At 43.5% G+C, this 26,919-nt stretch overlaps 1 long non-coding RNA gene across 8 annotated transcripts in view; it reads left to right on the forward strand.

The window, feature by feature from the left end:
- LOC307181340 overlaps positions 1-26,919 on the forward strand; it is a 1,758,975-nt gene that overhangs the window by 59,500 nt on the left and 1,672,556 nt on the right. Inside the window, exon 1 of one of the 8 annotated variants that reach the window (XR_013826460.1) lies at positions 24,743-24,799. The exons of the other annotated variants lie outside the window; for them this stretch is intronic. This is a non-coding gene — a long non-coding RNA (uncharacterized lncRNA). Of the gene's footprint in view, positions 1-24,742; positions 24,800-26,919 lie in introns of those variants that run through there. 8 annotated transcript variants of the gene reach the window in all.

The following is a 26,919-nucleotide window of genomic DNA, read 5'->3' on the forward strand; positions in this document are numbered from 1 at the left end:
AATTTATTCATATAAATACATGTATGTGCAGGGAATAATTGTTTTTTCTGTTTTATTTTTTAAATTTTACTTCTTTTTAATTTTGAATTTTATTTTATATTTTTATACAGCAGGTTCTTATTGGTTATCTATTTTATACATATAAATGTATACATGCCAATCCCAGTCTCTCAACTCCTCCCACCACCACCCCCCCAACAGCTTTCCCCCCTTGTTGTCCATACGTTTGTTGTCTACATCTGTTGCTCTATTTATGCCTTGCAAAATGGTTAATCTGTACAGTTTTTCTAGGTTCCACATATATGCATGAATATACAAGATTTGTTTTTCTCTTTCTGACTTACTTCACTCTGTATGACAGTCTCTAGATCCATCGACGTCTCTACAAATGACCCAATTTCATTCCTTTTCATGGCTTAGTAATATTCCATTTTATATATGTACCACAGCTTTATGCATTCGTCTGTCTGTGGGCATTTAGGTTGCTTCCATTACCTCGATATTGTAAATAGTGATGCAATGAACATTGCGGTGAATGACTCTTTTTGATTTATGGTTTTGTCTGGGTATATGTCCAGTACTGGGATTGCTGTATCATATGGTAATTCTATTGTTAGTTTCTTAAGAAATTCCATATTGTTCTCCATAATGACTGTATCAATTTATATTCCCAACAATAGTGGAAGAGGGTTCCTTTTCTCCACACCCTTTCCAGCATTTTTTGTTTGTAGATTTTCAATGATGCCTATTCTACCAGGTGTGAGGTGATACCTCATTGTTGAATCCATTTCGTTGAGCAAGGGGTAGCTCTTGTCTATTACATATTTGGCTTATGGAACGGTATCTGTGCTAATTTCAAACTCTGCTTTTATGCAGCACCCCAACTCACCTTCCCCCTTAAGCAGGCATAAGTTGGTTTTCTAAACTTGAGACCCTGTTCTGTTTTGTAATTCAGTTCATGTGTAGCCAAGTTCACATTCCGTGTATTAGTGATACCTTATGATGTTTCTTTTTCTGTGTGACTTATTTCACTTAGAATCATCGTGCCTCAATGCACTCATTATGCTGGTACGGGCCTGGTGACATAGATTTCATTGCTGAGTGGTATTCTGTTGTACATAAGTACCGCAACTTCTTTATCCATTATTTGCTCTCTGGGATATTTAACTTGTGCCGTAGAAGAGATTTCTGTAAAAAGAGCCATCCCAAATTTTGGGGTTGCTGTGTCTTTTTGATATTAATTTCCCTAAGCTATAGGACCATAAGTGGAAGTGCCCTAGGCTCTGTTGCTTTGTTTTTTAGATGTTTCAGGAAACACCATACACATCTCCCGAGTGTCTGTTGGCAATTTACATCCCGCCCATCAGCATAACAAGGCTCCCAGTTCTCCATGGCCTGTCCTGCCTTTCTGGGTTTTACACTTTTTTCAGATGGCCCTTTTGACCGGGGGGAAGTGAGACTTCATTGTAGTGCAGATTTCCTTTGCAAGCTTGCTTGGTTGGCCAAAAAGGGCGTATGCGTTTTTTCCTGAATATATTCAGGAAAAAACGCATACGCCCTTTTGGCAAAGTGCATCATTGTGGACGTTCTGCCTCTTTTCCTATGCTTTCAATGCAATTCCAGTCTACCTCCTGAAATCGGTATCCTGCAATTCTGCCCCGCTTTCAAGTCCTCTTGGCAGCCTTACTTCAGTCTATTTTTGGACGATAGCTGTCATTTATAACTCTGCAGGTTTGTGAATTACAGAGACCCTGAGCTCCTTTCTTCAACTCGCTTTCTTTTGAGCTGGCCGCAACACCGCAGGATGGCTTCAGGCCCTAATATGTTTCCGGCACGGCACGCTGAGCCTTTGGTTATTTCCTCTTCCTGGTGGGAAATGAGAGTTAAATTTGCCCGTCCAGACACCTCCAGCTAGTCTCTCATTGGTTCTCCCTATTGCTGTTCATCTTCCGCAGAAATTGCAAACTGGGCCAAACAGGAGGTTAAAGGCGCTGATTCTCCAAGTGGGGAGAGTGTTAGTAAAGGGTCTGGAATGTTGCACCCGAGTACCAGGGTACGAAAACTGAGACATATTTGAACACGTCTCCCGTTCACACGGTTGATCATACTCTGGGTTCCACATGCATGTTTCAGCTGAAGGAAGAATACCTTAAACCTGCAGAGTTGAGACCCGTGGAATGGGTACCATGCAATATGACTTCAAAGGGTCTTCATTTGCTCACCGAACCTCTCCAATCCTATCACTGCTGCGTTCATGCCCCTGTACACATGCTTGATTCTCTTTCGGAGACATAGCAATCCATAGGCTTTAAGATACTTACTAGTCAGGTACATTCTTAGGTGTTTAATATGCGGTGTTGAGTCCATTTCGTTGAGCAAGGAGTAGCTCTTGTCTATTCCATATTTGGCTTAAGGAACTTTATCTGTGCTCATTTCAATCTCTGGTTTTATGCAGCACCCCAACTCACCTTTACCCTTAAGCAAGCATAAGTTGGTTTTCTAAATTTGAGACCCTGTTCTGTTCTGTAATTCAGCTCCTGTGTAGCCAAGTTTACATTCCGTGTATTACTGATATCTTATGATGTTTCTTTTTCTGTGTGACTTATTTCAGTTAGAATCATCATACCTGAATCCACTCATTGTGCTGCTAACGGCCTGATGACATAGATTTCATTGCTGAGTGATATTGCTTTGTAAGTAAATACCACAAATTCTTTATCCATTTTTCACTTTCTGCGATGTTGAACTTGTACTGTAAACGAGGTTCTTGTAAACAGAGGCGTCCCAAACTTTGGGGTGGCTGTGTCTTTTTGATTTTAATTTCCCTAAGCTATAGGACCATAAGTGGCAGTGCCCTAGGCTCTGTTGCTTTGTTTTTTAGATGTTTCAGGAAACACCATACACTTCTCCGGAGTGTCTGTTGGCAATTTACATCCCGCCCATCAGCATAACAAGGCTCCCAGTTCTCCGTGGCCTGTCCTGCCTTTCTGGATTTTACACTTTTTTCAGATGGCCCTTTTGACCGGGGGGAAGTGAGACTTCATTGTAGTGCAGATTTCCTTTGCAAGCTTGCTTGGTTGGCCAAAAAGGGCGTATGCGTTTTTTCCTGAATATATTCAGGAAAAAACGCATACGCCCTTTTTGTCCAAGTGCATCATTGTGGACGTTCTGCCTCTTTTCCTATGCTTTCAATGCAATTCCAGTCTACCTCCTGAAATCGGTTTCCTGCAATTCTGCCCCACTTTCAAGTCCTTTTGGCAGCCTTACTTCAGTATATTTTTGGACGATAGCTGTCATTTATAACTCTGCAGGTTTGTGAATTACAGTGCCCCTGAGCTCCTTTTTTCAACTCGCTTTCTTGTGCCCTGGCCGCAACACCGCAGGATGGCTTCAGGCCCTAATCTGGTTCCGGCACGGCACGCTGAGCCTTTGGTTATTTCCTCTTCCTGGTGGGAAATGAGAGTTAAATTTGCCCGTCCAGACACCTCCAGCTAGCCTCTCATTGGTTCTCGCTATTCCTGTTCATCTTCCGCAGAAATTGCAAACTGGGCCAAACAGGAGGTTAAAGGCGCTGACTCTCCAAGTGGGGAGAGTGTTAGTAAAGTGTCTGGAATGTTGCACCCGAGTACCAGGGGAGGAAATCTGAGACATATTTGAACACGTCTCCCGTTCACATGGTTGATCATACTTGGGTTCCACATGCATGTTTTAGCTGAAGGAAGAATACCTTAAACCTGGAGAGTTAAGACCCGTGTAATGGGTACCATGCAATATGAATTCAAAGGGTCTTCAATTGCTCACCAAACCTCTCCAATCTTATCACTGCTGCGTTTATGCCCCTGTACACATGCTTGATTCTCTTTCGGAGACATAGCAATCCATAGGTTTTAAGATACTTACAAGTCAGGTACATTCTTAGGCGTTTAATATGCGTTGTTGAGTCCATTTCGTTGAGCAAGGAGTAGCTCTTGTCTATTCCATATTTGGCTTAAGGAAATTTATCTGTGCTCATTTCAATCTCTGGTTTTATGCAGCACCCCAACTCACCTTTCCCCTTAAGCAAGCATAAGTTGGTTTTCTAAATTTGAGACCCTGTTCTGTTCTGTAATTCAGTTCCTGTGTAGCCAAGTTTACATTCCGTGTATTACTGATATCTTATGATGTTTCTTTTTCTGTGTGACTTATTTCAGTTTGAATCATCATACCTGAATCCACTCATTGTGCTGCTAAGGGCCTGATGACACAGATTTCATTGCTGAGTGATATTGCTTTGTAAGTAAATACCACAACTTCTTTCTCCATTTTTCACTTTCTGCGATGTTGAACTTGTACTGTAAACGAGGTTCTTGTAAACAGAGCCGTTCCAAACTTTGGGGTGGCTGTGTCTTTTTGATTTTAATTTCCCTAAGCTATAGGACCATAAGTGGAAGTGCCCTAGGTTCTGTTGCTTTGTATTTTAGATGTTTCAGGAAACACCATACACTTCTCCCGAGTGGTTGTTGGCAATTTACATCCCGCCCATCAGCATAACAAGGCTCCCAGTTCTCCATGGCCTGTCCTGCCTTTCTGGATTTTACACTTTTTTCAGATGGCCCTTTTGACCGGGGGGAAGTGAGACTTCATTGTAGTGCAGATTTCCTTTGCAAGCTTGCTTGGTTGGCCAAAAAGGGCGTATGCGTTTTTTCCTGAATATATTCAGGAAAAAACGCATACACCCTTTTTGGCCAAGTGCATCATTGTGGACGTTCTGCCTCTTTTCCTATGCTTTCAATGCAATTCCAGTCTACCTCCTGAAATCGGTTTCCTGCAATTCTGCCCCGCTTTCAAGTCCTCTTGGCAGCCTTACTTCAGTCTATTTTTGGACGATAGCTGTCATTTATAACTCTGCAGGTTTGTGAATTACAGTGCCCCTGAGCTCCTTTCTTCAACTCGCTTTCTTGTGACCTGGCCGCAACACCGCAGGATGGCTTTAGGCCCTAATCTTGTTCCGGCCCGGCATGGTGAGCCTTTGGTTAATTCCTCTTCCTGGTGGGAAATGAGAGTTAAATTTGCCCGTCCAGACACCTCCAGCTAGCCTCTCATTGGTTCTCGCTATTCCTGTTCATCTTCCGCAGAAATTGCAAACTGGGCCAAACAGGAGGTTAAAGGGACTGACTCTCCAAGTGGGGAGAGTGTTAGTAAAGCGTCTGGAATGTTGCACCTGAGTACCAGGGGAGGAAAACTGAGACATATTTGAACACGTCTCCCGATCACATGGTTGATCATACTCTAGGTTCCACATGCATGTTTTAGCTGAAGGAAGAATACCTTAAACCTGGGTAGTTGAAACCCGTGGAATGGGTACCATGCAATATGACTTCAAAGGGTCTTCATTTGCTCACCGAACCTCTCCAATCCTATCACTGCTGCGTTTATGCCCCTGTACACATGCTTGATTCTCTTTCGGAGACATAGCAATCCATAGGTTTTAAGATACTTACTAGTCAGGTACATTCTTAGGCGTTTAATATGGGGTTTTGAGTCCATTTCGTTGAGCAAGGAGTAGCTCTTGTCTATTCCATATTTGGCTTAAGGAACTTTATCTGTGCTCATTTCAATCTCTGGTTTTATGCAGCACCCCAACTCACCTTTCCCCTTAAGCAAGCATAAGTTGGTTTTCTAAATTTGAGACCCTGTTCTGTTTTGGAATGCAGTTCCTGTGTAGCCAAGTTTACATTCCGTGTATTAGTGATATCTTATGATGTTTCTTTTTCTGTGTGACTTATTTCAGTTAGAATCATCGTACCTGAATCCACTCATTATGCTGCTACGGGCCTGATGACATAGATTTCATTGCTGAGTGATACTGCATTGTACGTAAGTACCACAAGTTCTTTATCCATTTTTCACTTTCTGTGATATTGAACTTGTACGGTAAACGAGGTTCTTGTAAACGGAGGAGTCCCAAATTTGGGGTGGCTGTGTCTTTTTGATTTTAATTTCCCTAAGCTATAAGACCATAAGTGGAAGTGCCCTAGGCTCTGTTGCTTTGTTTTTTAGATGTTTCAGGAAACACCATACACTTCTCCCGAGTGTCTGTTGGCAATTTACATCCCGCCCATCAGCATAACAAGGCTCCCAGTTCTCCATGGCCTGTCCTGCCTTTCTGGATTTTACACTTTTTTCAGATGGCCCTTTTGACAGGGGGGAAGTGCGACTTCATTCTAGTGCAGATTTCCTTTGCAAGCTTGCTTGGTTGGCCAAAAAGGGCGTATGCGTTTTTTCCTGAATATATTCAGGAAAAAACGCATACGCCCTTTTTGGCCAAGTGCATCATTGTGGACGTTCTGCCTCTTTTCCTATGCTTTCAATGCAATTCCAGTCTACCTCCTGAAATCGGTTTCCTGCAATTCTGCCCCGCTTTCAAGTCCTCTTGGCAGCCTTACTTCAGTCTATTTTTGGTCGATAGCTGTCATTTATAACTCTGCAGGTTTGTGAATTACAGTGCCCCTGAGCTCCTTTCTTCAACTCGCTTTCTTGTGAGCTGGCCGCAACACCGCAGGATGGCTTCAGGCCCTAATCTAGTTCCGGCACGGCACGCTGAGCCTTTGGTTAATTCCTCTTCCTGGTGGGAAATGAGAGTTAAATTTGCCTGTCCAGACACCTCCAGCTAGTCTCTCATTGGTTCTCGCTATTCCTGTTCATCTTCCGCAGAAATTGCAAACTGGGCCAAACAGGAGGTTAAAGGGACTGACTCTCCAAGTGGGGAGAGTGTTAGTAAAGCGTCTGGAATGTTGCACCCGAGTAGCAGGGTACGAAAACTGAGACATATTTGAACACGTCTCCCGATCGCATGGTTGATCATACTCTAGGTTCCACATGCATGTTTTACCTGAAGGAAGAATACCTTAAACCTGGAGAGTTAAGACCCGTGTAATGGGTACCATGCAATATGACTTCAAAGGGTCTTCATTTGCTCACCGAACCTCTCCAATCCTATCACTGCTGCGTTTATGCCCCTGTACACATGCTTGATTCTCTTTCGGAGACATAGCAATCCATAGGTTTTAAGATACTTACTAGTCAGGTACATTCTTAGGCGTTTAATATGCGGTGTTGAGTCCATTTCGTTGAGCAAGGAGTAGTTCTAGTCTATTCCATATTTGACTTAAGGAACTTTATCTGTGCTCATTTCAATCTCTGGTTTTATGCAGCACCCCAACTCACCTTTACCCTTAAGCAAGCATAAGTTGGTTTTCTAAATTTGAGACCATGTTCTGTTCTGTAATTCAGTTCCTGTGTAGCGATTTTTACATTCCGTGTATTACTGATATCTTATGATGTTACTTTTTCTGTGTGACTTATTTCAGTTAGAATCATCATACCTGAATCCACTCATTGTGCTGCTAAGGGCCTGATGACACAGATTTCATTGCTGAGTGATATTGCTTGGTAGGTAAATACCACAACTTCTTTATCCATTTTTCACTTTCTGCGATGTTGAACTTGTACTGTAAACGAGGTTCTTGTAAACAGAGCCATTTCAAACTTTGGGGTGGCTGTGTCTTTTTGATTTTAATTTCCCTAAGCTATAGGACCATAAGTGGAAGTGCCCGAGGTTCTGTTGCTTTGTTTTTTAGATGTTTCAGGAAACACCATACACTTCTCCCGAGTGGTTGTTGGCAATTTACATCCCGCCCATCAGCATAACAAGGCTCCCAGTTCTCCATGGCCTGTCCTGCCTTTCTGGATTTTACACTTTTTTCAGATGGCCCTTTTGACCGGGGGGAAGTGAGACTTCATTGTAGTGCAGATTTCCTTTGCAAGCTTGCTTGGTTGGCCAAAAAGGGCGTATGCGTTTTTTCCTGAATATATTCAGGAAAAAACGCATACGCCCTTTTTGGCCAAGTGCATCATTGTGGACGTTCTGCCTCTTTTCCTATGCTTTCAATGCAATTCCAGTCTACCTCCTGAAATCGGTTTCCTGCAATTCTGCCCCGCTTTCAAGTCCTCTTGGCAGCCTTACTTCAGTCTATTTTTGGACGATAGCTGTCATTTATAACTCTGCAGGTTTGTGAATTACAGTGCCCCTGAGCTCCTTTCTTCAACTCGCTTTCTTGTGAGCTGGCCGCAACACCGCAGGATGGCTTCAGGCCCTAATCTGGTTCCGGCACGGCACGCTGAGCCTTTGGTTATTTCCTCTTCCTGGTGGGAAATGAGAGTTAAATTTGCCCGTCCAGACACCTCCAGCTAGCCTCTCATTGGTTCTCGCTATTCCTGTTCATCTTCCGCAGAAATTGCAAACTGGGCCAAACAGGAGGTTAAAGGTGCTGACTCTCCAAGTGGGGAGAGTGTTAGTAAAGCGTCTGGAAATTTGCACCCAATTACCAGTGTACGAAAACTGAGACATATTTGAACACGTCTCCCGATCACATGGTTGATCATACTCTGGGTTCCACATGCATGTTTTAGCTGAAGGAAGAATACCTAAAACCTGGGTAGTTGAAACCCGTGGAATGGGTACCATGCAATATGACTTCAAAGGGTCTTCATTTGCTCACCGAACCTCTCCAATCCTATCACTGCTGCGTTTATGCCCCTGTACACATGCTTGATTCCCCTTCGGAGACATAGCAATCCATAGGTTTTAAGATACTTACTAGTCAGGTACATTCTTAGGCGTTTAATATGCGGTGTTGAGTCCATTTCGTTGAGAAAGGAGTAGCTCTTGTCTATTCCATATTTGGCTTAAGGAACTTTATCTGTGCTCATTTCAATCTCTGGTTTTATGCAGCACCCCAACTCACCTTTACCCTTAAGCAAGCATAAGTTGGTTTTCTAAATTTGAGACCCTGTTCTGTTCTGTAATTCAGTTCCTCTGTAGCCAAGTTTCCATTCCGTGTATTACTGATATCTTATGATGTTTCTTTTTCTGTGTGACTTACTTCAGTTAGAATCATCATACCTGAATCCACTCATTGTGCTGCTACGGGCCTGATGACATAGATTTCATTGCTGAGTGATATTGCTTTGTAAGTGAATACCACAACTTCTTTATCCATTTTTCACTTTCTGCGATGTTGAACTTGTACTGTAAACGAGGTTCGTGTAAACAGAGCCGTTCCAAACTTTGGGGTGGCTGTGTCTTTTTGATTTTAATTTCCCTAAGCTATAGGACCATAAGTGGAAGTGCCCTAGGTTCTGTTGCTTTGTTTTTTAGATGTTTCAGGAAACACCATACACTTCTCCCAAGTGGTTGTTGGCAATTTACATCCCGCCCATCAGCATAACAAGGCTCCCAGTTCTCAATGGCCTGTTGCCTTTCTGGATTTTACACTTTTTTCAGATGGCCCTTTTGACCGGGGGGAAGTGAGACTTCATTGTAGTGCAGATTTCCTTTGCAAGCTTGCTTGGTTGGCCAAAAAGGGCGTATGCGTTTTTTCCTGAATATATTCAGGAAAAAACGCATACGCCCTTTTTGGCCAAGTGCATCATTGTGGACGTTCTGCCTCTTTTCCTATGCTTTCAATGCAATTCCAGTCTACCTCCTGAAATCGGTTTCCTGCAATTCTGCCCCGCTTTCAAGTCCTCTTGGCAGCCTTACTTCAGTCTATTTTTGGACGATAGCTGTCATTTATAACTCTGCAGGTTTGTGAGTTACAGTGCCCCTGAGCTCCTTTCTTCAACTCGCTTTCTTGTGACCTGGCCGCAACACCGCAGGATGGCTTCAGGCCCTAATCTGGTTCCGGCCCGGCATGGTGAGCCTTTGGTTAATTCCTCTTCCTGGTGGGAAATGAGAGTTAAATTTGCCCGTCCAGACACCTCCAGCTAGCCTCTCATTGGTTCTCGCTATTCCTGTTCATCTTCCGCAGAAATTGCAAACTGGGCCAAACAGGAGGTTAAAGGGACTGACTCTCCAAGTGGGGAGAGTGTTAGTAAAGCGTCTGGAATGTTGCACCTGAGTACCAGGGGAGGAAAACTGAGACATATTTGAACACGTCTCCCGATCACATGGTTGATCATACTCTAGGTTCCACATGCATGTTTTAGCTGAAGGAAGAATACCTTAAACCTGGGTAGTTGAAACCCGTGGAATGGGTACCATGCAATATGACTTCAAAGGGTCTTCATTTGCTCACCGAACCTCTCCAATCCTATCACTGCTGCGTTTATGCCCCTGTACACATGCTTGATTCTCTTTCGGAGACATAGCAATCCATAGGTTTTAAGATACTTACTAGTCAGGTACATTCTTAGGCGTTTAATATGGGGTTTTGAGTCCATTTCGTTGAGCAAGGAGTAGCTCTTGTCTATTCCATATTTGGCTTAAGGAACTTTATCTGTGCTCATTTCAATCTCTGGTTTTATGCAGCACCCCAACTCACCTTTCCCCTTAAGCAAGCATAAGTTGGTTTTCTAAATTTGAGACCCTGTTCTGTTTTGGAATGCAGTTCCTGTGTAGCCAAGTTTACATTCCGTGTATTAGTGATATCTTATGATGTTTCTTTTTCTGTGTGACTTATTTCAGTTAGAATCATCGTACCTGAATCCACTCATTATGCTGCTACGGGCCTGATGACATAGATTTCATTGCTGAGTGATACTGCATTGTACGTAAGTACCACAAGTTCTTTATCCATTTTTCACTTTCTGTGATATTGAACTTGTACGGTAAATGAGGTTCTTGTAAACGGAGGAGTCCCAAATTTGGGGTGGCTGTGTCTTTTTGATTTTAATTTCCCTAAGCTATAGGACCATACGTGGAAGTGCCCTAGGCTCTGTTGCTTTGTTTTTTAGATGTTTCAGGAAACACCATACACTTCTCCCGAGTGGTTGTTGGCAATTTACATCCCGCCCATCAGCATAACAAGGCTCCCAGTTCTCCATGGCCTGTCCTGCCTTTCTGGATTTTACACTTTTTTCAGATGGCCCTTTTGACCGGGGGGAAGTGAAACTTCATTGTAGTGCAGATTTCCTTTGCAAGCTTGCTTGGTTGGCCAAAAAGGGCGTATGCGTTTTTTCCTGAATATATTCAGGAAAAAACGCATACGCCCTTTTTGGCCAAGTGCATCATTGTGGACGTTCTGCCTCTTTTCCTATGCTTTCAATGCAATTCCAGTCTACCTCCTGAAATCGGTTTCCTGCAATTCTGCCCCGCTTTCAAGTCCTCTTGGCAGCCTTACTTCAGTCTATTTTTGGTCGATAGCTGTCATTTATAAGTCTGCAGGTTTGTGAATTACAGTGCCCCTGAGCTCCTTTCTTCAACTCGCTTTCTTGTGAGCTGGCCGCAACACCGCAGGATGCCTTCAGGCCCTAATCTAGTTCCGGCATGGCACGCTGAGCCTTTGGTTAATTCCTCTTCCTGGTGGGAAATGAGAGTTAAATTTGCCTGTCCAGACACCTCCAGCTAGTCTCTCATTGGTTCTCGCTATTCCTGTTCATCTTCCGCAGAAATTGCAAACTGGGCCAAACAGGAGGTTAAAGGGACTGACTCTCCAAGTGGGGAGAGTGTTAGTAAAGCGTCTGGAATGTTGCACCCGAGTACCAGGGTACGAAAACTGAGACATATTTGAACACGTCTCCCGATCGCATGGTTGATCATACTCTAGGTTCCACATGCATGTATTAGCTGAAGGAAGAATACATTAAACCTGGAGAGTTAAGACCCGTGTAATGGGTACCATGCAATATGACTTCAAAGGGTCTTCATTTGCTCACCGAACCTCTCCAATCCTATCACTGCTGCGTTTATGCCCCTGTGCACATGCTTGATTCTCTTTCGGAGACATAGCAATCCATAGGTTTTAAGATACTTACTAGTCAGGTACATTCTTAGGCGTTTAATATGGGGTGTTGAGTCCATTTCGTTGAGCAAGGAGTAGCTCTTGTCTATTCCATATTTGGCTTAAGGAACTTTATCTGTGCTCATTTCAATCTCTGGTTTTATGCAGCACCCCAACTCACCTTTCCCCTTAAGCAAGCATAAGTTGGTTTTCTAAATTTGAGTCCCTGTTCTGTTCTGTAATTCAGTTCCTGTGTAGCCAAGTTTACATTCCGTGTATTACTGATATCTTATGATGTTTCTTTTTCTGTGTGACTTATTTCAGTTAGAATCATCATACCTGAATCCACTCATTGTGCTGCTAAGGGCCTGATGACACAGATTTCATTGCTGAGTGATATTGCTTTGTAAGTAAATACCACAACTTCTTTATCCATTTTTCACTTTCTGCGATGTTGAACTTGTACTGTAAACGAGGTTCTTGTAAACAGAGCCGTTCCAAACTTTGGGGTGGCTGTGTCTTTTTCATTTTAATTTCCCTAAGCTATAGGACCATAAGTGGAAGTGCCCTAGGCTCTGTTGCTTTGTTTTTTAGATGTTTCAGGAAACACCATACACTTCTCCCAAGTGGTTGTTGGCAATTTACATCCCGCCCATCAGCATAACAAGGCTCCCAGTTCTCAATGGCCTGTTGCCTTTCTGGATTTTACACTTTTTTCAGATGGCCCTTTTGACCGGGGGGAAGTGAGACTTCATTGTAGTGCAGATTTCCTTTGCAAGCTTGCTTGGTTGGCCAAAAAGTGCGTATGCGTTTTTTCCTGAATATATTCAGGAAAAAACGCATACGCCCTTTTTGGCCAAGTGCATCATTGTGGACGTTCTGCCTCTTTTCCTATGCTTTCAATGCAATTCCAGTCTACCTCCTGAAATCGGTTTCCTGCAATTCTGCCCCGCTTTCAAGTCCTCTTGGCAGCCTTACTTCAGTCTATTTTTGGACGATAGCTGTCATTTATAACTCTGCAGGTTTGTGAGTTACAGTGCCCCTGAGCTCCTTTCTTCAACTCGCTTTCTTGTGACCTGGCCGCAACACCGCAGGATGGCTTCAGGCCCTAATCTGGTTCCGGCCCGGCATGGTGAGCCTTTGGTTAATTCCTCTTCCTGGTGGGAAATGAGAGTTAAATTTGCCCGTCCAGACACCTCCAGCTAGCCTCTCATTGGTTCTCGCTATTCCTGTTCATCTTCCGCAGAAATTGCAAACTGGGCCAAACAGGAGGTTAAAGGGACTGACTCTCCAAGTGGGGAGAGTGTTAGTAAAGCGTCTGGAATGTTGCACCCGAGTACCAGGGGAGGAAAACTGAGACATATTTGAACACGTCTCCCGTTCACATGGTTGATCATACTCTGGGTTCCACATGCATGTTTTAGCTGAAGGAAGAATACCTTAAACCTGGGTAGTTGAAACCCGTGGAATGGGTACCATGCAATATGACTTCAAAGGGTCTTCATTTGCTCACCGAACCTCTCCAATCCTATCACTGCTGCGTTTATGCCCCTGTACACATGCTTGATTCTCTTTCGGAGACATAGCAATCCATAGGTTTTAAGATACTTACTAGTCAGGTACATTCTTAGGCGTTTAATATGGGGTTTTGAGTCCATTTCGTTGAGCAAGGAGTAGCTCTTGTCTATTCCATATTTGGCTTAAGGAACTTTATCTGTGCTCATTTCAATCTCTGGTTTTATGCAGCACCCCAACTCACCTTTCCCCTTAAGCAAGCATAAGTTGGTTTTCTAAATTTGAGACCCTGTTCTGTTTTGGAATGCAGTTCCTGTGTAGCCAAGTTTACATTCCGTGTATTAGTGATATCTTATGATGTTTCTTTTTCTGTGTGACTTATTTCAGTTAGAATCATCGTACCTGAATCCACTCATTATGCTGCTACGGGCCTGATGACATAGATTTCATTGCTGAGTGATACTGCATTGTACGTAAGTACCACAAGTTCTTTATCCATTTTTCACTTTCTGTGATATTGAACTTGTACGGTAAATGAGGTTCTTGTAAACGGAGGAGTCCCAAATTTGGGGTGGCTGTGTCTTTTTGATTTTAATTTCCCTAAGCTATAGGACCATAAGTGGAAGTGCCCTAGGCTCTGTTGCTTTGTTTTTTAGATGTTTCAGGAAACACCATACACTTCTCCCGAGTGGTTGTTGGCAATTTACATCCCGCCCATCAGCATAACAAGGCTCCCAGTTCTCCATGGCCTGTCCTGCCTTTCTGGATTTTACACTTTTTTCAGATGGCCCTTTTGACCGGGGGGAAGTGAAACTTCATTGTAGTGCAGATTTCCTTTGCAAGCTTGCTTGGTTGGCCAAAAAGGGCGTATGCGTTTTTTCCTGAATATATTCAGGAAAAAACGCATACGCCCTTTTTGGCCAAGTGCATCATTGTGGACGTTCTGCCTCTTTTCCTATGCTTTCAATGCAATTCCAGTCTACCTCCTGAAATCGGTTTCCTGCAATTCTGCCCCGCTTTCAAGTCCTCTTGGCAGCCTTACTTCAGTCTATTTTTGGTCGATAGCTGTCATTTATAAGTCTGCAGGTTTGTGAATTACAGTGCCCCTGAGCTCCTTTCTTCAACTCGCTTTCTTGTGAGCTGGCCGCAACACCGCAGGATGGCTTCAGGCCCTAATCTAGTTCCGGCACGGCACGCTGAGCCTTTGGTTAATTCCTCTTCCTGGTGGGAAATGAGAGTTAAATTTGCCTGTCCAGACACCTCCAGCTAGTCTCTCATTGGTTCTCGCTATTCCTGTTCATCTTCCGCAGAAATTGCAAACTGGGCCAAACAGGAGGTTAAAGGGACTGACTCTCCAAGTGGGGAGAGTGTTAGTAAAGCATCTGGAATGTTGCACCTGAGTACCAGGGTACGAAAACTGAGACATATTTGAACACGTCTCCCGATCGCATGGTTGATCATACTCTAGGTTCCACATGCATGTTTTAGCTGAAGGAAGAATACCTTAAACCTGGAGAGTTAAGACCCTTGTAATGGGTACCATGCAATATGACTTCAAAGGGTCTTCATTTGCTCACCGAACCTCTCCAATCCTATCACTGCTGCGTTTATGCCCCTGTGCACATGCTTGATTCTCTTTCGGAGACATAGCAATCCATAGGTTTTAAGATACTTACTAGTCAGGTACATTCTTAGGCGTTTAATATGGGGTGTTGAGTCCATTTCGTTGAGCAAGGAGTAGCTCTTGTCTATTCCATATTTGGCTTAAGGAACTTTATCTGTGCTCATTTCAATCTCTGGTTTTATGCAGCACCCCAACTCACCTTTCCCCTTAAGCAAGCATAAGTTGGTTTTCTAAATTTGAGTCCATGTTCTGTTCTGTAATTCAGTTCCTGTGTAGCCAAGTTTACATTCCGTGTATTACTGATATCTTATGATGTTTCTTTTTCTGTGTGACTTATTTCAGTTAGAATCATCATACCTGAATCCACTCATTGTGCTGCTAAGGGCCTGATGACACAGATTTCATTGCTGAGTGATATTGCTTTGTAAGTAAATACCACAACTTCTTTCTCCATTTTTCACTTTCTGCGATGTTGAACTTGTACTGTAAACGAGGTTCTTGTAAACAGAGCCGTTCCAAACTTTGGGGTGGCTGTGTCTTTTTGATTTTAGTTTCCCTAAGCTATAGGACCATAAGTGGAAGTGCCCTAGGTTCTGTTGCTTTGTATTTTAGATGTTTCAGGAAACACCATACACTTCTCCCGAGTGGTTGTTGGCAATTTACATCCCGCCCATCAGCATAACAAGGCTCCCAGTTCTCCATGGCCTGTCCTGCCTTTCTGGATTTTACACTTTTTTCAGATGGCCCTTTTGACCGGGGGGAATTGAGACTTCATTGTAGTGCAGATTTCCTTTGCAAGCTTGCTTGGTTGGCCAAAAAGGGCGTATGCGTTTTTTCCTGAATATATTCAGGAAAAAACGCATACGCCCTTTTTGGCCAAGTGCATCATTGTGGACGTTCTGCCTCTTTTCCTATGCTTTCAATGCAATTCCAGTCTACCTCCTGAAATCGGTTTCCTGCAATTCTGCCCCGCTTTCAAGTCCTCTTGGCAGCCTTACTTCAGTCTATTTTTGGACGATAGCTGTCATTTATAACTCTGCAGGTTTGTGAGTTACAGTGCCCCTGAGCTCCTTTCTTCAACTCGCTTTCTTGTGAGCTGGCCGCAACACCGCAGGATGGCTTCAGGCCCTAATCTGGTTCCGGCCCGGCATGGTGAGCCTTTGGTTAATTCCTCTTCCTGGTGGGAAATGAGAGTTAAATTTGCCCGTCCAGACACCTCCAGCTAGCCTCTCATTGGTTCTCGCTATTCCTGTTCATCTTCCGCAGAAATTGCAAACTGGGCCAAACAGGAGGTTAAAGGGACTGACTCTCCAAGTGGGGAGAGTGTTAGTAAAGCGTCTGGAATGTTGCACCTGAGTACCAGGGGAGGAAAACTGAGACATATTTGAACACGTCTCCCGATCACATGGTTGATCATACTCTAGGTTCCACATGCATGTTTTAGCTGAAGGAAGAATACCTTAAACCTGGGTAGTTGAAACCCGTGGAATGGGTACCATGCAATATGACTTCAAAGGGTCTTCATTTGCTCACTGAACCTCTCCAATCCTATCACTGCTGCGTTTATGCCCCTGTACACATGCTTGATTCTCTTTCGGAGACATAGCAATCCATAGGTTTTAAGATACTTACTAGTCAGGTACATTCTTAGGCGTTTAATATGGGGTTTTGAGTCCATTTCGTTGAGCAAGGAGTAGCTCTTGTCTATTCCATATTTGGCTTAAGGAACTTTATCTGTGCTCATTTCAATCTCTGGTTTTATGCAGCACCCCAACTCACCTTTTCCCTTAAGCAAGCATAAGTTGGTTTTCTAAATTTGAGACCCTGTTCTGTTTTGGAATGCAGTTCCTGTGTAACCAAGTTTACATTCCGTGTATTAGTGATATCTTATGATGTTTCTTTTTCTGTGTGACTTATTTCAGTTAGAATCATCATACCTGAATCCACTCATTGTGCTGCTAAGTGCCTGATGACACAGATTTCATTGCTGAGTGATATTGCTTTGTAAGTAAATACCACAACTTCTTTATCCATTTTTCACTTTCTGCGATGTTGAACTTGTACTGTAAACGAGGTTCTTGTAAACAGAGCCGTTCCAAACTTTGGGGTGGCTGTGCCTTTTTGATTTTAAATTCCCTAAGCTATAGGACCATAAGTGGAAGTGCCCTAGGCTCTGTTGCTTTGTCTTTTAGATGTTTCAGGAAACACCATACACTTCTCCCGAGTGTTTGTTGGCAATTTACATCCCGCCCTTCAGCATAACAAGGCTCCCAGTTCTCCATGGCCTGTCCTGCCTTTCTGGATTTTACACTTTTTTCAGATGGCCCTTTTGACCGGGGGGAAGTGAGACTTCATTGTAGTGCAGATTTCCTTTGCAAGCTTGCTTGGTTGGCCAAAAAGGGCGTATGCGTTTTTTCCTGAATATATTCAGGAAAAAACGCATACGCCCTTTTTGGCCAAGTGCATCATTGTGGACGTTCTGCCTCTTTTCCTATGCTTTCAATGCAATTCCAGTCTACCTCCTGAAATCGGTTTCCTGCAATTCTGCCCCGCTTTCAAGTCCTCTTGGCAGCCTTACTTCAGTCTATTTTTGGACGATAGCTGTCATTTATAACTCTGCAGGTTTGTGAATTACAGTGCCCCTGAGCTCCTTTCTTCAACTCGCTTTCTTGTGAGCTGGCCGCAACACCGCAGGATGGCTTCAGGCCCTAATCTGGTTCCAGTACGTCACGCTGAGCCTTTGTTTATTTCCTCTTCCTGGTGGGAAATGAGAGTTAAATTTGCCCGTCCAGACAACTCCAGCTAGTCTCTCATTGGTTCTCGCTATTCCTGTTCATCTTCCGCAGAAATTGCAAACTGGGCCAAACAGGAGGTTAAAGGCGCTGACTCTCCAAGTGGGGAGAGTGTTAGTAAAGCGTCTGGAATGTTGCACCCGAGTACCAGGGGAGGAAAACTGAGACATATTTGAACACGTCTCCCGATCACATGGTTGATCATACTTGGGTTCCACATGCATGTTTTAGCTGAAGGAAGAATACTTTAAACCTGGAGAGTTGAGACCCGTGTAATGGGTACCATGCAATATGACTTCAAAGGGTCTTCATTTGCTCACCGAACCTCTCCAATCCTATCACTGCTGCGTTTATGCCCCTGTACACACGCTTGATTCTCTTTTGGAGACATAGCAATCCATAGGTTTTAAGATACTTACTAGTCAGGTACATTCTTAGGCGTTTAATATGGGGTGTTGAGTCCATTTCGTTGAGCAAGGAGTAGCTCTTGTCTATTCCATATTTGGCTTAAGGAACTTTATCTGTGCTCATTTCAATCTCTGGTTTTATGCAGCACCCCAACTCACCTTTACCCTTAAGCAAGCATAAGTTGGTTTTCTAAATTTGAGTCCCTGTTCTGTTCTGTAATTCAGTTCCTGTGTAGCCAAGTTTACATTCCATGTATTACTGATATCTTATGATATTTCATTTTCTGTGTGACTTATTTCAGTTAGAATCATCATACCTGCATCCACTCATTGTGATGCTAAGGGCCTGATGACATAGATTTCATTGCTGAGTGATATTGCTTTGTAAGTAAATACCACAACTTCTTTATCCATTTTTCACTTTCTGCGATGTTGAACTTGTACTGTAAACGAGGTTCTTGTAAACAGAGGCGTCCCAAACTTTGGGGTGGCTGTGTCTTTTTGATTTTAATTTCCCTAAGCTATAGGACCATAAGTGGCAGTGCCCTAGGCTCTGTTGCTTTGTTTTTTAGATGTTTCAGGAAACACCATACACTTCTCCCGAGTGTCTGTTGGCAATTTACATCCCGCCCATCAGCATAACAAGGCTCCCAGTTCTCCATGGCCTGTCCTGCCTTTCTGGATTTTACACTTTTTTCAGATGGCCCTATTGACTGGGGGGAAGTGAGACTTCATTGTAGTGCAGATTTCCTTTGCAAGCTTGCTTGGTTGGCCAAAAAGGGCGTATGCGTTTTTTCCTGAATATATTCAGGAAAAAACGCATACGCCCTTTTTGGCCAAGTGCATCATTGTGGACGTTCTGCCTCTTTTCCTATGCTTTCAATGCAATTCCAGTCTACCTCCTGAAATCGGTTTCCTGCAATTCTGCCCCGCTTTCAAGTCCTCTTGGCAGCCTTACTTCAGTCTATTTTTGGACGATAGCTGTCATTTATAACTCTGCAGGTTTGTGAATTACAGTGCCCCTGGGCTCCTTTCTTCTACTCGCTTTCTTTTGAGCTGGCCGCAACACCGCAGGATGGCTTCAGGCCCTAATCTGGTTCCGGTACGGCACGCTGAGCCTTTGGTTATTTCCTCTTCCTGGTGGGAAATGAGAGTTAAATTTGCCCGTCCAGACACCTCCAGCTAGCCTCTCATTGGTTCTCGCTATTCCTGTTCATCTTCCGCAGAAATTGCAAACTGGGCCAAACAGGAAGTTAAAGGCGCTGACACTCCAAGTGGGGAGAGTGTTAGTAAAGCGTCTGGAATGTTGCACCCGAGTACCAGGGGAGGAAAACTGAGACATATTTGAACACGTCTCCCGTTCACATTGTTGATCATACTTGGGTTCCACATGCATGTTTTAGCTGAAGGAAGAATACCTTAAACCTGGAGAGTTGAGACCCGTGTAATGGGTACCATGCAATATGAATTCAAAGGGTCTTCATTTGCTCACCGAACCTCTCCAATCCTATCACTGCTGCGTTTATGCCCCTGTACACACGCTTGATTCTCTTTTGGAGACATAGCAATCCATAGGTTTTCCGATACTTACTAGTCAGGTACATTCTTAGGCGTTTAATATGCGGTGTTGAGTCCATTTCTTTGAGCAAGGAGTAGCTCTTGTCTATTCCATATTTGACTTAAGGAACTTTATCTGTGCTCATTTCAATCTCTGGTTTTATGCAGCACCCCAACTCACCTTTCCCCTTAAGCAAGCATAAGTTGGTTTTCTAAATTTAAGACCCTGTTCTGTTCTGGAATGCAGTTCCTGTGTAGCCAAGTTTACATTCCGTGTATTAGTGATATCTTATGATGTTTCTTTTTCTGTGTGACTTATTTCAGTTAGAATCATCGTACCTGAATCCACTCATTATGCTGCTACGGGCCTGATGACATAGATTTCATTGCTGAGTGATTCTGCATTGTACGTAAGTACCACAAGTTCTTTATCCATTTTTCACTTTCTGCGATGTTGAACTTGTACTGTAAACGAGGTTCTTGTAAACAGAGGCGTCCCAAACTTTGGGGTGGCTGTGTCTTTTTGATTTTAATTTCCCTAAGCTATAGGACCATAAGTGGCAGTGCCCTAGGCTCTGTTGCTTTGTTTTTTAGATGTTTCAGGAAACACCATACACTTCTCCCAAGTGTCTGTTGGCAATTTACATCCCGCCCATCAGCATAACAAGGCTCCCAGTTCTCCATGGCCTGTCCTGCCTTTCTGGATTTTACACTTTTTTCAGATGGCCCTTTTGACCGGGGGGAAGTGAGACTTCATTGTAGTGCAGATTTCCTTTGCAAGCTTGCTTGGTTGGCCAAAATGGGCGTATACGTTTTTTCCTGAATATATTCAGGAAAAAACACATACGCCCTTTTTGGCCAAGTGCATCATTGTGGACGTTCTGCCTCTTTTCCTATGCTTTCAATGCAATTCCAGTCTACCTCCTGAAATCGGTTTCCTGCAATTCTGCCCCGCATTCAAGTCCTCTTGGCAGCCTTACTTCAGTCTATTTTTGGACGATAGCTGTCATTTATAACTCTGCAGGTTTGTGAATTACAGTGCCCCTGAGCTCCTTTCTTCTACTCGCTTTCTTTTGAGCTGGCCGCAACACCGCAGGATGGCTTCAGGCCCTCATCTGGTTCCGGTACGGCACGCTGAGCCTTTGGTTATTTCCTCTTCCTGGTGGGAAATGAGAGTTAAATTTGCCCGTCCAGACACCTCCAGCTAGTCTCTCATTGGTTCTCTCTATTCCTGTTCATCTTCCGCAGAAATTGCAAACTGGGCCAAACAGGAGGTTAAAGGCGCTGACACTCCAAGTGGGGAGAGTGTTAGTAAAGCGTCTGGAATGTTGCACCCGAGTACCAGGGGAGGAAAACTGAGACATATTTGAACACGTCTCCCGTTCACATGGTTGATCATACTTGGGTTCCACATGCATGTTTTAGCTGAAGGAAGAATACCTTAAACCTGGAGAGTTGAGCCCCGTGTAATGGGTACCATGCAATATGACTTCAAAGGGTCTTCATTTGCTCACCGAACCTCTCCAATCCTATCACTGCTGCGTTTATGCCCCTGTACACACGCTTGATTCTCTTTTGGAGACATAGCAATCCATAGGTTTTAAGATACTTACTAGTCAGGTACATTCTTAGGCGTTTAATATGGGGTGTTGAGTCCATTTCGTTGAGCAAGGAGTAGCTCTTGTCTATTCCATATTTGGCTTAAGGAACTTTATCTGTGCTCATTTCAATCTCTGGTTTTATGCAGCACCCCAACTCACCTTTCCCCTTAAGCAAGCATAAGTTGCTTTTCTAAATTTGAGACACTGTTCTGTTCTGTAATTCAGTTCCTGTGTAGCCAAGTTTACATTCCGTGTATTAGTGATATCTTATGATGTTTCTTTTTCTGTGTGACTTATTTCAGTTAGAATCATCGTACCTGAATCCACTCATTGTGCTGCTAAGGGCCTGATGACACAGATATCATTGCTGAGTGATATTGCTTTGTAAGTAAATACCACAACTTCTTTATCCATTTTTCACTTTCTGCGATGTTGAACTTGTACTGTAAACGAGGTTCTTGTAAACAGAGCCGTTCCAAACTTTGGGGTGGCTGTGTCTTTTTGATTTTAATTTCCCTAAGCTATAGGACCATAAGTGGAAGTGCCCTAGGCTCTGTTGCTTTGTTTTTTAGATGTTTCAGGAAACACCATACACTTCTCCTGAGTGGTTGTTGGCAATTTACATCCCGCCCATCAGCATAACAAGGCTCCCAGTTCTCCATGGCCTGTCTTGTCTTTCTGGATTTTACACTTTTTTCAGATGGCCCTTTTGACCGGGGGGAAGTGAGACTTCATTGTAGTACAGATTTCCTTTGCAAGCTTGCTTGGTTGACCAAAAAGGGCGTATGCGTTTTTTCCTGAATATATTCAGGAAAAAACGCATACGCCCTTTTTGGCCAAGTGCATCATTGTGGACGTTCTGCCTCTTTTCCTATGCTTTCAATGCAATTCCAGTCTACCTCCTGAAATCGGTTTCCTGCAATTCTGCCCCGCTTTCAAGTCCTCTTGGCAGCCTTACTTCAGTCTATTTTTGGACGATAGCTGTCATTTATAAGTCTGCAGGTTTGTGAATTACAGTGCCCCTGAGCTCCTTTCTTCAACTCGCTTTCTTGTGACCTGGCCGCAACACCGCAGGATGGCTTCAGGCCCTAATCTGGTTCCGGCACGGCACGCTGAGCCTTTGGTTATTTCCTCTTCCTGGTGGGAAATGAGAGTTAAATTTGCCCGTCCAGACACCTCCAGCTAGTCTCTCATTGGTTCTCGCTATTCCTGTTCATCTTCCGCAGAAATTGCAAACTGGGCCAAACAGGAGGTTAAAGGGACTGACTCTCCAAGTGGGGAGAGAGTTAGTAAAGCGTCTGGAATGTTGCACCCGAGTACCAGGGGAGGAAAACTGAGACATATTTGAACACGTCTCCCGATCACATGGTTGATCATACTCTAGGTTCCACATGCATGTTTTAGCTGAAGGAAGAATACCTTAAACCTGGGTAGTTGAAACCCGTGGAATGGGTACCATGCAATATGACTTCAAAGGGTCTTCATTTGCTCACCAAACCTCTCCAATCCTATCACTGCTGCGTTTATGCCCCTGTACACATGCTTGATTCTCTTTCGGAGACATAGCAATCCATAGGTTTTAAGATACTTACTAGTCAGGTACATTCTTAGGCGTTTAATATGCGGTGTTGAGTCCATTTCGTTGAGCAATGAGTAGCTCTTGTCTATTCCATATTTGGCTTAAGGAACTTTATTTGTGCTCATTTCAATCTCTGTTTTTATGCAGCACCCCAACTCACCTTTACCCTTAAGCAAGAATAAGTTGGTTTCTAAATTTGAGACCCTGTTCTGTTCTGTAATTCAGTTCCTGTGTAGCCAAGTTTACATTCCGTGTATTACTGATATCTTATGATGTTTCTTTTTCTGTGTGACTTATTTCAGTTAGAATCATCATACCTGAATCCACTCATTGTGCTGCTAAGGGCCTGATGACACAGATTTCATTGCTGAGTGATATTGCTTTGTAAGTAAATACCACAACTTCTTTATCCATTTTTCACTTTCTGCGATGTTGAACTTGTACTGTAAACGAGGTTCTTGTAAACAGAGCCGTTCCAAACTTTGGGGTGGCTGTGTCTTTTTGATTTTAATTTCCCTAAGCTATAGGACCATAAGTGGAAGTGCCCTAGGCTCTGTTGCTTTGTTTTTTAGATGTTTCAGGAAACACCATACACTTCTCCCAAGTGTCTGTTGGCAATTTACATCCCGCCCATCAGCATAACAAGGCTCCCAGTTCTCAATGGCCTGTTGCCTTTCTGGATTTTACACTTTTTTCAGATGGCCCTTTTGGCCGGGGGGAAGTGAGACTTCATTGTAGTGCAGATTTCCTTTGCAAGCTTGCTTGGTTGGCCAAAAAGGGCGTATGCGTTTTTTCCTGAATATATTCAGGAAAAAATGCATACGCCCTTTTTGGCCAAGTGCATCATTGTGGATGTTCTGCCTCTTTTCCTATGCTTTCAATGCAATTCCAGTCTACCTCCTGAAATCGGTTTCCTGCAATTCTGCCCCGCTTTCAAGTCCTCTTGGCAGCCTTACTTCAGTCTATTTTTGGACGATAGCTGTCATTTATAACTCTGCAGGTTTGTGAATTACAGTGCCCCTGAGCTCCTTTCTTCAACTCGCTTTCTTGTGACCTGGCCGCAACACCGCAAGATGGCTTCAGGCCCTAATCTGGTTCCAGCTCGGCATGCTGAGCCTTTGGTTAATTCCTCTTCCTGGTGGGAAATGAGAGTTAAATTTGCCCGTCCAGACACCTCCAGCTAGCCTCTCATTGGTTCTCGCTATTCCTGTTCATCTTCCGCAGAAATTGCAAACTGGGCCGAACAGGAGGTTAAAGGGACTGACTCTCCAAGTAGGGAGAGTGTTAGTAAAGCGTCTGGAATGTTGCACCCGAGTACCAGGGGAGGAAAACTGAGACATATTTAAACACGTCTCCCGATCACATGGTTGATCATACTCTAGGTTCCACATGCATGTTTTAGCTGAAGGAAGAATACCTTAAACCTGGGTAGTTGAAACCCGTGGAATGGGTACCATGCAATATGACTTCAAAGGGTCTTCATTTGCTCACCGCACCTCTCCAATCCTATCACTGCTGCGTTTATGCCCCTGTACACATGCTTGATTCTCTTTCGGAGACATAGCAATCCATAGGTTTTAAGATACTTACTAGTCAGGTACATTCTTAGGCGTTTAATATGGGGTGTTGAGTCCATTTCGTTGAGCAAGGAGTAGCTCTTGTCTATTCCATATTTGGCTTAAGGAACTTTATCTGTGCTCATTTCAATCTCTGGTTTTATGCAACACCCCAACTCACCTTTACCCTTAAGCAAGAATAAGTTGGTTTTCTAAATTTGAGACCCTGTTCTGTTCTGTAATTCAGTTCCTGTGTAGCCAAGTTTACATTCCGTGTATTACTGATATCTTATGATGTTTCTTTTTCTGTGTGACTTATTTCAGTTAGAATCATCGTACCTGAATCCACTCATTGTGCTGCTAAGGGCCTGATGACACAGATTTCATTGCTGAGTGATATTTCTTTGTAAGTAAATACCACAACTTCTTTATCCATTTTTCACTTTCTGCGATGTTGAACTTGTACTGTAAACGAGGTTCCTGTAAACAGAGCCGTTCCAAACTTTGGGGTGGCTGTGTCTTTTTGATTTTAATTTCCCTAAGCTATAGGACCATAAGTGGAAGTGCCCTAGGCTCTGTTGCTTTGTTTTTTAGATGTTTCAGGAAACACCATACACTTCTCCCAAGTGTCTGTTGGCAATTTACATCCCGCCCATCAGCATAACAAGGCTCCCAGTTCTCAATGGCCTGTTGCCTTTCTGGATTTTACACTTTTTTCAGATGGCCCTTTTGGCCGGGGGGAAGTGAGACTTCATTGTAGTGCAGATTTCCTTTGCAAGCTTGCTTGGTTGGCCAAAAAGGGCGTATGCGTTTTTTCCTGAATATATTCAGGAAAAAACGCATACGCCCTTTTTGGCCAAGTGCATCATTGTGGACGTTCTGCCTCTTTTCCTATGCTTTCAATGCAATTCCAGTCTACCTCCTGAAATCGGTTTCCTGCAATTCTGCCCCGCTTTCAAGTCCTCTTGGCAGCCTTACTTCAGTCTATTTTTGGACGATAGCTGTCATTTATAACTCTGCAGGTTTGTGAATTACAGTGCCCCTGAGCTCCTTTCTTCAACTCGCTTTCTTGTGACCTGGCCGCAACACCGCAGGATGGCTTCAGGCCCTAATCTGGTTCCGGTACGGCACGCTGAGCCTTTGGTTAATTCCTCTTCCTGGTGGGAAATGAGAGTTAAATTTGCCCGTCCAGACACCTCCAGCTAGCCTCTCATTGGTTCTCGCTATTCCTGTTCATCTTCCGCAGAAATTGCAAACTGGGCCAAACAGGAGGTTAAAGGCACTGACTCTCCAAGTGGGGAGAGTGTTAGTAAAGCGTCTGGAATGTTGCACCCGAGTACTAGGGGAGGAAAACTGAGACATATTTGAACACGTCTCCCGTTCACATGGTTGATCATACTTGGGTTCCACATGCATGTTTTAGCTGAAGGAAGAATACCTTAAACCTGGAGAGTTAAGACCCGTGTAATGGGTACCATGCAATATGACTTCAAAGGGTCTTCATTTGCTCACCGAACCTCTCCAATCCTATCACTGCTGCGTTTATGCCCCTGTACACATGCTTGATTCTCTTTCGGAGACATAGCAATCCATAGGTTTTAAGATACTTACTAGTCAGGTACATTCTTAGGCGTTTAATATGGGGTGTTGAGTCCATTTCGTTGAGCAAGGAGTAGCTCTTGTCTATTCCATATTTGGCTTAAGGAACTTTATCTGTGCTCATTTCAATCTCTGGTTTTATGCAGCACCCCAACTCACCTTTACCCTTAAGCAAGCATAAGTTGGTTTTCTAAATTTGAGACCCTGTTCTGTTCTGTAATTCAGTTCCTGTGTAGCCAAGTTTCCATTCCGTGTATTACTGATATCTTATGATGTTTCTTTTTCTGTGTGACTTATTTCAGTTAGAATCATCGTACCTGAATCCACTCATTGTGCTGCTAAGGGCCTGATGACACAGATTTCATTGCTGAGTGATATTGCTTTGTAAGTAAATACCACAACTTCTTTATCTATTTTTCACTTTCTGTGATTTTGAACTTGTACTGTAAACGAGGTTCTTGTAAACAGAGCCGTTCCAAACTTTGGGGTGGCTGTGTCTTTTTGATTTTAATTTCCCTAAGCTATAGGACCATAAGTGGAAGTGCCCTAGGTTCTGTTGCTTTGTTTTTTAGATGTTTCAGGAAACACCATACACTTCTCCCGAGTGGTTGTTGGCAATTTACATCCCGCCCATCAGCATAACAAGGCTCCCAGTTCTCAATGGCCTGTTGCTTTTCTGGATTTTACACTTTTTTCAGATGGCCCTTTTGACCGGGGGGAAGTGAGACTTCATTGTAGTGCAGATTTCCTTTGCAAGCTTGCTTGGTTGGCCAAAAAGGGCGTATGCGTTTTTTCCTGAATATATTCAGGAAAAAACGCATACGCCCTTTTTGGCCAAGTGCATCATTGTGGACGTTCTGCCTCTTTTCCTATGCTTTCAATGCAATTCCAGTCTACCTCCTGAAATCGGTTTCCTGCAATTCTGCC

The sequence above is a fragment of the Stenella coeruleoalba genome (genome assembly GCF_951394435.1).
Source record: "Stenella coeruleoalba genome assembly, contig: scaffold_40, whole genome shotgun sequence".
Classification (NCBI taxonomy): domain Eukaryota; kingdom Metazoa; phylum Chordata; class Mammalia; order Artiodactyla; family Delphinidae; genus Stenella; species Stenella coeruleoalba.